Raw genomic sequence first — 12,029 nt, forward strand, 5'->3', positions numbered from 1 at the left:
GGAAGGCCCTGGGCGGTCGCCGCCTTCACCGACGGCTGGGAGGTCCGGCCGTGCTCCGCTGTCTCGGCTGCCGCGCGCTGGGTGGCCTTGGGCAGGTGCCCTGGGAGGCCCGGCGGGGAAGCCAGGAGTCCCCGTCTGTCCCTGGGTCACCTGGGCGCTGCTGGCCTGTAGAGGCGCCGCTTCGATGCCTGGGATTCCGCAAGGGTCAACCCCGCGCGCTCCTGCCTCCTGGTGTTCTGGAGGCAGCAGACACATCAAGTTTGTCGAGGTTAGTCGGGGTGGTTGGGGCCTGATCCTCAACAAGAATTCCCCAGCAGCTCCTCCACAGGGGCCCGAAGCAAGTGGAATAGTGTGGTGGGGGCAAGAGGAAGACACACTTCTGAGAGGTGGCAGTCACCCCCAAAAGGGACGGCTGAAGTTGTGGCCACAGCGTCTGAGAAAGCTGGGCTCTGGCCGAGGTCCCTAAAGGCCTGGCTTGGTGGCAGTGGTGGGTTGTCCCTGGGAATCAGTTCCCAGTTCCCAGTTCACCTGAGGTCGAGTTGTCCTGGGCGGCCAGGAGGCCAGGAGGCCAGGAAAGGGCTCCTTCTAGACGCTCTGGCAGGGCCTCAAAGTGGGAGACGGATAGGAAAAGGGGAGACACCCTCCAGCCTCTCTTCCTGGGGCCTCTGCTTCTGACAACACACCAACCTGTTCACTCAGGGAGGGCTCTAGCTGCCCTGTCCTTAGGGAGGGGGACTCGTGGGAAGTTCTCAGATTCCACCAGTCATCCTCAGGCGCCCAGTACCTCAGGGAAGCTCCCAAGGCTCCAGAGGAAGCTGCATGAGAGCATCCTGGAGGTGGACTTCTTGGGCAGGGAAGAGGAGATAGAGGAGGTCTTGGTGTGCTGGGTTAGACATGAGAGAAGTCTTCCTTTTTGCCCGCTACCAGGTCAGGCCCTGAGGGAAGTCACCCTTTCAAGTGGGAGAATGGGGTTGGTCATCTGAGAATAACTGTGCTTCCACCCCCACAGCAAGGCCTGCTTGCTGGGGGACACTTGATTACTTGATGGGAAAGAACGTTCCTGTGCCCCCTTCCACACACATCCGCAGACACAACCAGGTGGCCAGGTGTGCAAATACATACACACAGACAGACTTACAAATACATACTGGTAGGCGCAACTGTCATGAGCGATCAGTACCAGGAAGCCCTGGTGGTCGCCCCAGCCACAACTATGGACTCTCATTCCAAATGCCCTCAGTACTCACATCACTTCTGCAGGCACATGCCAGTCAGTGGAAACCTCAACCAACAGAGAAGTTGCACAATCCATGCGCTATGCATTCCCTGGAAAGGCAGAAGTCAAGAAAGCCTCCTGGATGTCTGCCCTGTGTAATTGACTGAGATAGCAAAGATTGGAAGAAAAGCAGACATTTCATGTGAGATGTCTTGGATCATCAAAATATAGTGCACAGTTAAATAGAGGGTCTGGAGTTCAGAAAAGGGTCTCAGCTGGATATTAAATTTGGACGTCATTAGGTAATTGATGGCATTTAAAGCTATGGGAGCAGATGGGATCACTCAGAAAACGTGGATGGAGACAGAGCAGGAGCCTAGCTAAATACTTAACATTTGGTGAGCGCTTATTATAAAACCTGAAACTATTCTAAGTGTTTTGTAAATATGAACTCATTTAATCCTTGACAACTCTATAAAGTAGTAATATTATAATCCCCACTTTACAAGTGAGAAACGACGGCTGAGAGGTAGAGTAACTCTACCTAAGGCCAACAGGCAATAAATGGAAGGGCTGGAATTTAACAAGGCAGTTCAGTTCCAGAGCCAAAACATTAGGCTTTATTACCTTACACAGCACTCCCCCTTCTTTTTAAAATAAAGACAAGGTTTTGCTCTGTCACCAGGCTAGAGTGTAGTGGTGCTGTCATAGCTCACTGAAACCTTGAATTCCTTGGCTCAGGTGATTCTCCTACCTTAGCTTCCCGAATAGCTAGGACTACAGGTGTATGCCACCATGCTCAGCTAATTTAAAAAATTTTTTTTTGCCGGGCACGGTGGCTCATGCCTGTAATTCCAGCACTTTCGGAGGCTGAGGTGGGCAGATCACGAGGTCAGGAGATCGAGACCATCCTGACTAACACGGTGAAAACCCATCTCTACTAAAAATACAAAAATTAGCCAGGTGTGGTGGCGGCCGCCTGTAGTCTCAGCTACTCAGGAGCCTGAGGCAAGAGAGTGGCGTGAACCCGGGAGGCGGAGCTTGCAGTGAGCCGAGATTGCGCCACTGCACTCCAGCCTGGGCGACAGAGCGACTCTCCATCTCAAAAAAAAAAAAAAAAATTTTTTTTTTTTTTGGTAGAGATGAGATCTCACTATGTCGCCCAGGCTGGTCTCCAACTCCTGGGGCCAAGCAATCCTCCCACCTTGGCCTCCCAAAGTGTTAAGATTACAGGAGTAAGCCACTATACCCAGCCAATTATGCAGCTCTTAAACATTGTGATATATTATGTAGTACTGACCCTAGAGCTATGCCATCAATATAATAGCCACGAACCCCCTATGGCTATTAAGTACTTGAAATGTGACTGGTCTGAATTGCTATATGTGCAGTGAGTATGAAATACACACCAGAATTTTTTTAAGTGTCAACTATGTCATTGATATTTTTTGTTATGATTACATGTTGCAATGATAATATTTTATAAATATTGGATTAAATAACATATATTAGTAAAATTAACTTCCCTTGTTTTTTTTTTAGGTTTTTAAAAATGTGACTACTAGAAAATGTTAAACTGCTTATTCAGCTCCCATGATGTTCCTATTGGATGGTACTAATCTGGTGCAGGATTTCTTAACCTCGAGACTACTGGCATTTTGGGCCAGATCATTCTGTATTGTGCAGGGCTGTTCTGTGGATTGTAGAATGGTAAGCAACCTCCCTGACGTCTACCCACTGGAGGTCAGTTATACCCGCTCCAGTTGTGACCATCAGAAATATCTCCAGATAAAATACCAAATGTCCCTTGGGGGAGAAATCGCCCCCAGCTGGGAACCACTAGTCTGGAGAAACTCCAAGATTTAAAGGTTGTAGAAGAGAAAGAGCTGCCAGAGAAGACTGAAAGGGCAGTGGAGGAGAGTGGAGTGTGTGTGTGTGGGTGTGGGCAGGAGCCAAAAGAGTGTTTCAAGGACTTGGTCATGATCCTTTTAAATGCCAGTCAGATCATGTCACTTCCTGCTCAAAACTGTCCACATGCTTCACATCCCATTTGAAATAAAATGCCAACTGCTTACCATGCCCTATACACAGAATGGCTGTAATAACCTGGGCACCTACGAGAGTGAAAGGAGGCAATACTAATAATCATGCCAGGACAGTCCAGGGCACACTTGAGGTACCATCCCTTAAGCTCGGGCCCCTGCCCATCTCTCCAGCCTCATCCCCAACCACTTTCTGCCTTGTCCACCCACCCACGAGAGTCTTCTTGCCATTTGGATTGGGCCATTCTCACATTGCAGGGGCCAGAGCTTTGGGTGATGAACATATAGCAACACATATAATGTAATGTTAGTGATATTAATTGATGCTGTGAAATAAGATAAAGTGAGGTAGAGACATAGGGTAACTGGGGGATTGGTGGCTATTTTACTTAGGGGTCAGGAGATCCTCTCTGAGGATGAATCATTATGCAAAGACCCGAATGGAGAGAGGGAATCTGAGAAGATCTGAGGGAAGAGGATTCCAGGCAGAAGGAACAGCAAGTGGAAAGCCCTGAGGTAGGAACAAGCATGGAATATCAACGGAATGGTGATATTGTTTGGATCTCTGTCCCCATCCAAATCTCCTGTTGAATTGTAATCCCCAATGTTGGTGGTAGGGCCTGGTGGGAGGTGAGGGAGGTGGGTTTCTCATGAATGGTTTAGTCCCATCCCCTTGGTACTGTTCTCATGATAGTGAGTTTTCACGGATCTGGTGTTTAAAGGTGTGTGGCATCTCCCCTGCTTCCTCTTTTGTTCCTGTTTTTGCCATGTGACGTGCCTGTTCAACCCCTTTTGCCTTTCACCATGACTGGAAGCTCCCTGAGGCCTCCCCAGAAGCAGTTGCTACTATGCTTCCTGTACAGCCTGCAGAGCCGTGAGCCAATTAAACCTCTTTTCTTCATAAGTTACCCTGAAACACAGGGAGGTTAAGTAACTTACCCCAAATCACACAGCTACTAAGTGGTAGAAATAGGATTCTACCCAGGCAGTCTGGCGCCAGAATTCATGCTGGTAACCACTGCATCCTGCATTAGAGCTGGGTGGACCAATCAGGAGACTCTTAAAACAGGCCAGGCAATAAGGACTGGATTTGAGTGATACTGGGTTCCTGTCTGGGTGACTGAATGGATGAGGGTGATGAGCACCAATGGGAAACACTGGAGAAGGGAAGGAGCTCACTATGGACATGCTGTTTGTGAGACATAGGGCACACCCAAGAGGAGAACCCAGGGAGAGGTCTGGGCTGGAGTAGAGATTTGGTGGCTGAAGACATGGGGTACATGACATAGCTGTCCCAAGGAGCTAGTGCAGATCCAGAAGGGAGGGGAACCTAGGCTAGGACCCTGGGAAACAGTAACCACAGATTCTCTGGGAAGAAGGAGGAGAATCCTGCGAGAATGGAGCACCAGGGACCAAGGCAACCAAGAGCCAAGAAAAAGGGCTTGGTCACCAGTCCAGGGGCTCTAAGAGGAAAGAAGTGGGATCAGGAGGTCACAGAGGCAAGGGAGGCAGAGGCAAGGGCAGGATGCCATGGACTGGGAAGTGTCTGGGGTGGAGGGTTGCGGAAGCAGGTTTAAAAAGGGGGCACGTCAGCCAGGCACAGTAATAGCCTATAATAGCAGCTACTCAAGGGGTTGAGGTGGGAGGATCACCTGAGCCCGGGAGGTCAAGGCTGCAGTGAGCCTTCATTGCACCAGTGCACTCCAGCCTGGGCAGCAGAGTGAGACCCCATCTCTAAGGGGAAAAAATAAACAGAAAAAAAGAGGGGCAGGTCCATGAGAGAGGGCACCCCACGCAACTCCAGGGACCAGTAGAGCCTCAGGAGGAATTTGCTCACTGATGGAGAGGGAGTCAGAAGTAAGGAAAAGGGTGAGAGGCCCAGGAGTAGCAGGCAGCCTCAATCCAAAGGGAGGGAGGATGAGACGGGCCCTCTATTCTACCCTCTGCTCCTTTCTCTCTGTCCCAGAGCTGAGCGAGCTGGAGATTTTCAGTGATGAGTTTCAGTTGCAGCAATACTTTCTCTATCACTGAGCCCACACTAGGTCAGCCCCGTCTGCTCTCGAGGCTGGTATTCACATCACTAAACTGATATGGCCTGGGCTCTGAACGGTTGGCTTGCACATAGACTATACACTGGAACAGGATTCCAGAGACCACTGCTGGGCAGGCACCGAGCCTCTAACTGCTGCATGGTGGAGGTATCTTGGGGGTCTCAGAGGAGATGATTGGCACGGAGATGCCCAGGGTGGTGGTTGGCGGTTATTAATTGTGTAATAGTTTATGTCTGTCCTGGCCCCTAGAAAAACAGCAGAGACATACAAGGACTTTCCCGGCCCATGGCCCAGGATGAAGTAGGGGGAAGAAGGGGCCTGGAGCACTCAGGTACCACTCAGTCTTTCCTCTGCAGGACCTTGTCCTGACTTTGAGCCTAGGGACACTGAGACCCAGAGAGGGACAGAAACATCCCCAGGGCCACACAGTGAGACAGAAGGTGAGCCAGGACAAGTGTGGCCTTTCCGTGCCTTGGTTTTCTCATCTGTAAAATGGGATGATACCAAAGCCACTTGCTGTACAGGGTTGTTGTGAGGGTTAAGTGAGGTAAGATGCAGACAGCAATGCCTGCTGTGGAGAGTGGGTGCTCTAATGTTATATTATATATATAATGTTATATATAATATATAATGTTATATATTTGGGTTCGGCCTCTGTCTCCATCCACTCTCTCCCTAGGTGGTTCACCTACTCCCTGGCTTTTCCTTCTGTGAGCAAACGATTCGCTAATTTATATCTCAAATACAGACTTTTTTTCTCAGGTTCAGACCCATAGATCCAACTGCCCAGTCGTTTTCCTTACACTCATGTTGGTCCACCCACATGGCAAGACCTAGCCAGGGTGTGCTGGGCCTGTCCTGGACCTCTGCAAGCTTTCTGTGCCACACCCAGATGTCAGGCACCCCATCACCACTTTCCTGTTCCCCGTTCCATCCTGAGAACAGTCTGAGCCTCCTTGCTTCCCCCTCCCCCCAGCCCCTGCTCATCCCAGGCCCTTCCTGTCCTCCCCTTGCCCTCCTCCCCCGCTCCTCTGGGACCCATCGGGCGCTCACTTTCCACCTCCACAGCTGCTGCCACAGCTGGTCACTGACGGAATGTGCAGCTGCTGGGAGCCACATGTGCAGAGCAGGCGGCACACAAGCTACCCCTGGGGCTAGCGAGGGTGGGGGCTGGGACCATCTGTCTGTGTCTGTCTGTCTATAACACACACATGCATGTACACCCACACACTTCCAAGCTCCTTCTCTAAGTAAGGTGATAAACATGTTGGTTTGGTTCCCTTCCCTGTCCCTGGGCTGCAGAGTTCATGCTCTACTTATCTGGGCCCCTGAGAGCAAAGCAGCTGGGCTGGCCCTGCTGTCTTGAAGCTTATACACTCCCACCCCTACATTCAGGCAGTACAAGTCCCGCAGGAGCCACGCAGGGGCGGAATGGCAGACTGGGTGTTCAGAGCCTCCCTAGCTTTCCCAGGCCCTGGGGGGTGGCCCACCATGGAGGAAGCCAGAAGCTTCGGGCACATTCCAGAGTCCCCTTGGCAGCACCCAGAGGCTCTGGAGGCGTGGCAGCCTGTGGGCAGGGCCAGCAGCATCTGTCCTGGTTCCCACACTCTGGCCTCTCTGGAATCTTGCATATTTCTCTTCCGTGTGTGCGTGATGTCAGCAGGACAAGGACACTGGGGGAGGTAGGAGGGGAGGGACTGAGCTTCCTGAAGTCAGATGGCCATGGGTGTGGGGGTGGGAGCTGGGGGTGGGAGCTGGGGGAGGGCCTGGTCCCTGCCATTGGGCACACAGTGCGAAGAGGACGCCCTGGCCTCTAGCTCCCGGGCCTGACCCAGAGGGACAGCTGCTGCAGGCTGTTGGGTAATCATGCTCCTTGCAGCAGGTTCTCTCGAAGGAGATGTGAGTTATGCACTCTCCTGGCAGCCACAGAGGGTACATGTTTTGCAACATCACCCAGCAAGCAGGTAACAAGTTCATAGCCTTGGGCCGTGGCTATATTATTCTCACATTGGGATGAGCTTTATACCACTTGGAGCTTCATAGGGCTTCTAAGGGGAACTTTGCCAGAGGAATGAAAGAATGAAGATTCATGGGTAGGTAGGTGCAGCAAACCACCGTGGCACTCCTTTACCTATGTAACAAACCTAGGCTGGGCGCAGTGGCTCACGCCTGTAATCCCAACACTTTGGGAGACCGAGATGGTTGGATCACCTGAGGTCAAGAGTTCAAGATCAGCCTGACCAACATGGTGAAACCCTGTCTCTACTACAAATACAAAATTAACTGGGTGTGGTGGTGCATGCCTGTAATCCCAGCTATTTGGGAGGCTGAGGAAGGAGAATCACTTGAACCCAGGAGGCGGAGATTGCAGTGAGCCACACTCCTGGGTTCAAGTGGCACTGCAATCCAGCCTGGATGGCAGAGCAAGACTTGGTCTCAAAAATAAAACCCCCAAAACCCTGAACATTCTGCACATGTATCCCGAAACTTTAAATTAAATTTTAAAAAAAGAATGAAGATTCAAATTGCTATGGTCTGAATATGCCTCTCCAAAATTAATATGGTGAAACCTAATCACCAATGTGATGATATTAGGAGGTGGGGCCTTTGGGGGGTTATGAGATCATGAGGGTGGAAGTCCATGAATGGGATTAGTGTCCTTATAATTAGTGTCCTTATAAAAGAGGCCCCAGGCCAGGTGTGGTGACTCACGCCTATAATCCCAGCACTGGGAGGCCGAGGCGGGCTGATCACCTGAGGTCGGGAGTTCGAGACCAGCCTGACCAACATGGAGAAACCCCGTCTCTACTAAAAATACAAAAATTAGCTGGGCGTGATGGCGCATGCCTGTAATCCCAGCTACTCGGGAGGCTGAGGCAGGAGAATCACTTGAACCTGGGAGGCGGAGGTTGCAGTGAGCCAAGATGGCGCCACTGCATTCCAGCCTGGGCGACGAGCGAGACTCCACCTCAGAAATAAATAAATAAATAAATAAATAAATAAATAAATAAATATTAAAAAAATAAAAGAGGCCCTAGAGAGCTAGCTCACCCCTTCCACCATTTGAGGACACAGCTAGAAGGTACCATATATGAACCAGGAAGGGGGACCTCACCAGACGCCAAATCTACCAATGCCTTGATCTTGGACTTCACAGCCTCTAGAACTTTGAAAAATAAGTTTCTGTGATTTATAAGCCACCCTGTTTATGGCATTTTGTAGCAACTCAAATGAGCTAGGGCACAGATTAAGTCAGGTGAAATGTGGTGTTTCAGAGGGAATGGCACTGAATTTAGAGAAATAGCCTGGCATTCAGTTTCCTTTCTGAATCTAATTGTGTGTGTGCTCAGACACGTCACTTCCCCTCTCTAAGACTTAGTTTCTTCCTCTGCAAGATGTGGATGAGAATATTTCACTCGTGCCTCCCCTGCCCAGGAAAGAAAACAGTGGAGTGAGGGGAACCAGTATTTTTTGGCTCTGTAAGAAACAGATGGTTCTGCTTCTTAGGGAGGTCCCCATTAAAAACACTCCTCAAATGTATCCCCCAGAGGAACTCAAATGACAGAAGATGATTTGTACTACCCTGAGGTTCAGGGGGACATAGCTCAAGCAAACTTAAGTGTAAGCTCAACATTTCTTTTGTGCGTTTTATCTGTAAAATAACATGAGAGAGTCAGTATAATGTAGTGCTTAAGAGACACGCTCTGGGCTGGGCATTGTGGCTCATGCCTGTAATCCCAGCACTTTGGGAGGCTGAGGCAGGAGGATCATAAGGTCAGGAGATCGAGACCATCCTGGCTAACATGGTGAAACCCTGTCTCTACTAAAAATTCAAAAAATTAGCCAGGCGTGGTGGTGGGTGCCTGTAGTCCCAGCTGCTGGGGAGGCTGAGGCAGGAGAATGGCATGAACCCGGGAGGCAGAGCTTGCAGTGAGCCGAGATTGCACCACTGCCCTCCAGCCTGGGCACACAGGGAGACTCCACATCAAAAAAAAAAAAAAAAAAAAGAGACACTCTGGAGCCAGACAACTTGAGTCTAAATAAAGCTCTGCCACTTATTAGCTGTGGACCTTGAATTAGTTACCTTACCTCTCTGAGCCTCAGTTTCCTCATCTGTAAAATGGGGATAATAAGGGATAATAATAGTATTTACCTCATAGGGTTGTTGTGAGAATTAAATGAATGTATAAAGTGTTTAGAACCGAGTCTATTCCATTCACTATTATGATGTGAATTTGTAATTTTATTCCTTGAGTTACTTGTTTATAAAAATAATGTTTCCTTTTTTTTTTTTGAGATGGAGTCTCGCTCTGTCGCCCAGGCTGGAGTGCAGTGGCGTAATCTTGGTTCACTGCAACCTCCACCTCCTGGGTTCAACCAATTCTCCTGCCTCAGCCTTCTGAGTAGCTGGGACTACAAACACATGCCACCATGCCCAGCTAATTTTTGTATTTTTAGTAGAGATGGGGTTTCATCATGTTGGCCAGGATGGTCTCAATCTTCTGACCTCGTGATTCACCTGCCTTGGCCTCCCAAAGTGTTGGGATTACAGGCTTGAGTCACGGCTCCCAGCCAAAAATAATGTTTCTTTAAATGACCTATGGGCAAATAAAACTGGCTACTAGTAAGCACAAGAGAAAAACAGAACACATAGGCCTCAGGTCATGGATGAGCTTTGCAAGTTGAAAAGGGAGTGCACACGGGAGGAGAAAGAATTATGTCTGTGATTTCTTTATCTGGTTACTCCTTTGTTTTTCTGTTCCAGCTCCAAGCCACAGTCACATCTGGATCACATCATGGGGCTTTTATTCCCAAATCCAGTCCAAGACCATGTCAGAAAGCAGAGGATTCATTTATGGCACCAGAGGCTGGGGCTGATATCCAAGGCCTAGGAAGGAGGGGGTGTTGGGATGCCGCCCTTCCCCGACCCCTGCCTTTCCCTCATCTTGGACATGGGCCACTGGTTATAAAACAGGGCAAATAGCCCTGGGACCACTGGCCTTACGGACATTATAAAAATTTTACCATGAGACTAAGACATCTCAGAACAGTTTTGATGATGTCCCCAAGTAGGTGACTCCAAGGCCCCTGAAGGAATGTTGGACAGGAGGTGTGAGGAAGGAAGTAGATGAAGAATCATATTTCTCTCCATCCCTGGTGACTGGGTGGGGACAGGTGGGAAACTGAGGGGACTTCAGGTTGGAGAATCCAGGAGAAACATTCAAGTCTAGTCTTACCACGGGGCAGAAGAACGGTTAACATAATGTTGGGGGCCCCAGGTGTACCAGACTGATGGAGGTATAATAATATGTGGTAGCCAACCGCCAAGATGGCCCCTAATCATCTCCACTTCCTGATATTCACCTCCTTGGGTAGTCCCCTCTCACCTTCTAACAGGGTTTGTCCGTGTGACCAATGGAATATGCTAGAAGTGATGACATGTCACTTCCAAGGCTAGGTCATAAAAGATGGTCTGGCTTTTGCCTTGCTCTCTCTTGGATTACTCACTCTCAGGGAAGCCAACAGCCATGTCATGAGGACACTCAGGTAACATTGTGGCGAGGAACTCTGGTCATCTGCCAACAGCCATGTGAGTGAGCCATCTTGGAGGCAGCTCCTCCAGCCCTAGGCAAGCCTTCCATTGACTGCAGCTCCACCTGGCAGCTTGACTGCAACCTCACGAGAGGCTCTGAATAAGAACCACCCAGCAAAGCCACTCTTGGATTCCTGCTGTGCAGACACTTTGAGGGGCAGGAAGATCCTGGAGTGTAGGAAGACCCTGGGGTGCAGGAAGAAGAATGATGTGAGGGTTGGAGTCTGAGTTATCCCCTTCTTCCTTCATCTCACATCCTGTCTTTTCTTTTCTTCCCCCACTCCATCCCCACCCTTGGTGGTTCCAGATGGGAACACCGAGTCCATGTGAGGAGCCCTGTTGGGGGAAGCTTGCCTTCTGATGGTCTCAGGCTGCTCTCCATTGCGGAATCTCCCCTCAGGGTGGTCTTCATGTGGTGGAGCAGATTCTATAGAAAGACCCCAGCTCTAATGGATAAATCGGGTCCCAGTCCTGCTCATTACCCACATCACCATTAGCATTTCATGAGGGGCCATATGCCAGTTTGTGAATACAATTATGGGGAAAAAACAAGACAATGTAAGTTAATTAAAACCCTCTCCATTTATTTGAATGGCTTTTAAGAAGCAGAAGCACATGTGGTAAAATTAAGATATAGGACATGCATGAGAAGTGACAGGGACCCACACTGACAAGCACTCAGCACCCTTTATCATGTGACCAGGTAAATGCTACAAAGAGCCAGACAGCTCTGGATCGATGGGGTGTGCTACTAGCAGGCCAAAGAGGGCAAAGCTGGGACAAGTACAAGCAGTCTTATCCCCAGACAAGGGGAGTCACAAAGATGAAGAAACACATGCTCTAACCATTTACGGAGGCACTTAGGTTTATCATAACAAACAACCTGGAGAGGTTGGGTGATGAGGAAGACTGAGGCAGCAAATGCTATCAAAGCAAAGGGCTTCTGACAGGTAGATACAAGCAACACTATGCGTACAGTTTCATTTTTCATCGTGTTCTATATTGGAGGTTACTGACATGCTCTCAAGTAGAAACCAGAAGTTAAGTATATATGCGCTATTACTTTAATAAAGAAGTTTGTAGGCCAGGTGTGGTGGCTCACGCCTGTGATCCCAGCACTTTGGGAG

General features: G+C 49.6%; 1 long non-coding RNA gene across 2 annotated transcripts; it reads left to right on the forward strand.

The window, feature by feature from the left end:
- LOC108586501 lies at nucleotides 1–11,020 on the forward strand. Of its 2 annotated transcripts, XR_001903899.3 has the most exons (4): nucleotides 1–268; nucleotides 2,759–2,926; nucleotides 3,652–3,774; nucleotides 10,075–11,020. It is a non-coding gene; the product is annotated as an uncharacterized LOC108586501 (long non-coding RNA). The 2 variants fall into 2 exon arrangements; XR_004184365.1 differs by lacking the exon at nucleotides 10,075–11,020 and having other exon boundaries at nucleotides 3,652–4,142.
- Nucleotides 11,021–12,029: the final 1,009 nt, after the last annotated feature.

This window comes from Papio anubis, chromosome 1, assembly GCF_008728515.1.
Source record: "Papio anubis isolate 15944 chromosome 1, Panubis1.0, whole genome shotgun sequence".
Taxonomy (NCBI): domain Eukaryota; kingdom Metazoa; phylum Chordata; class Mammalia; order Primates; family Cercopithecidae; genus Papio; species Papio anubis.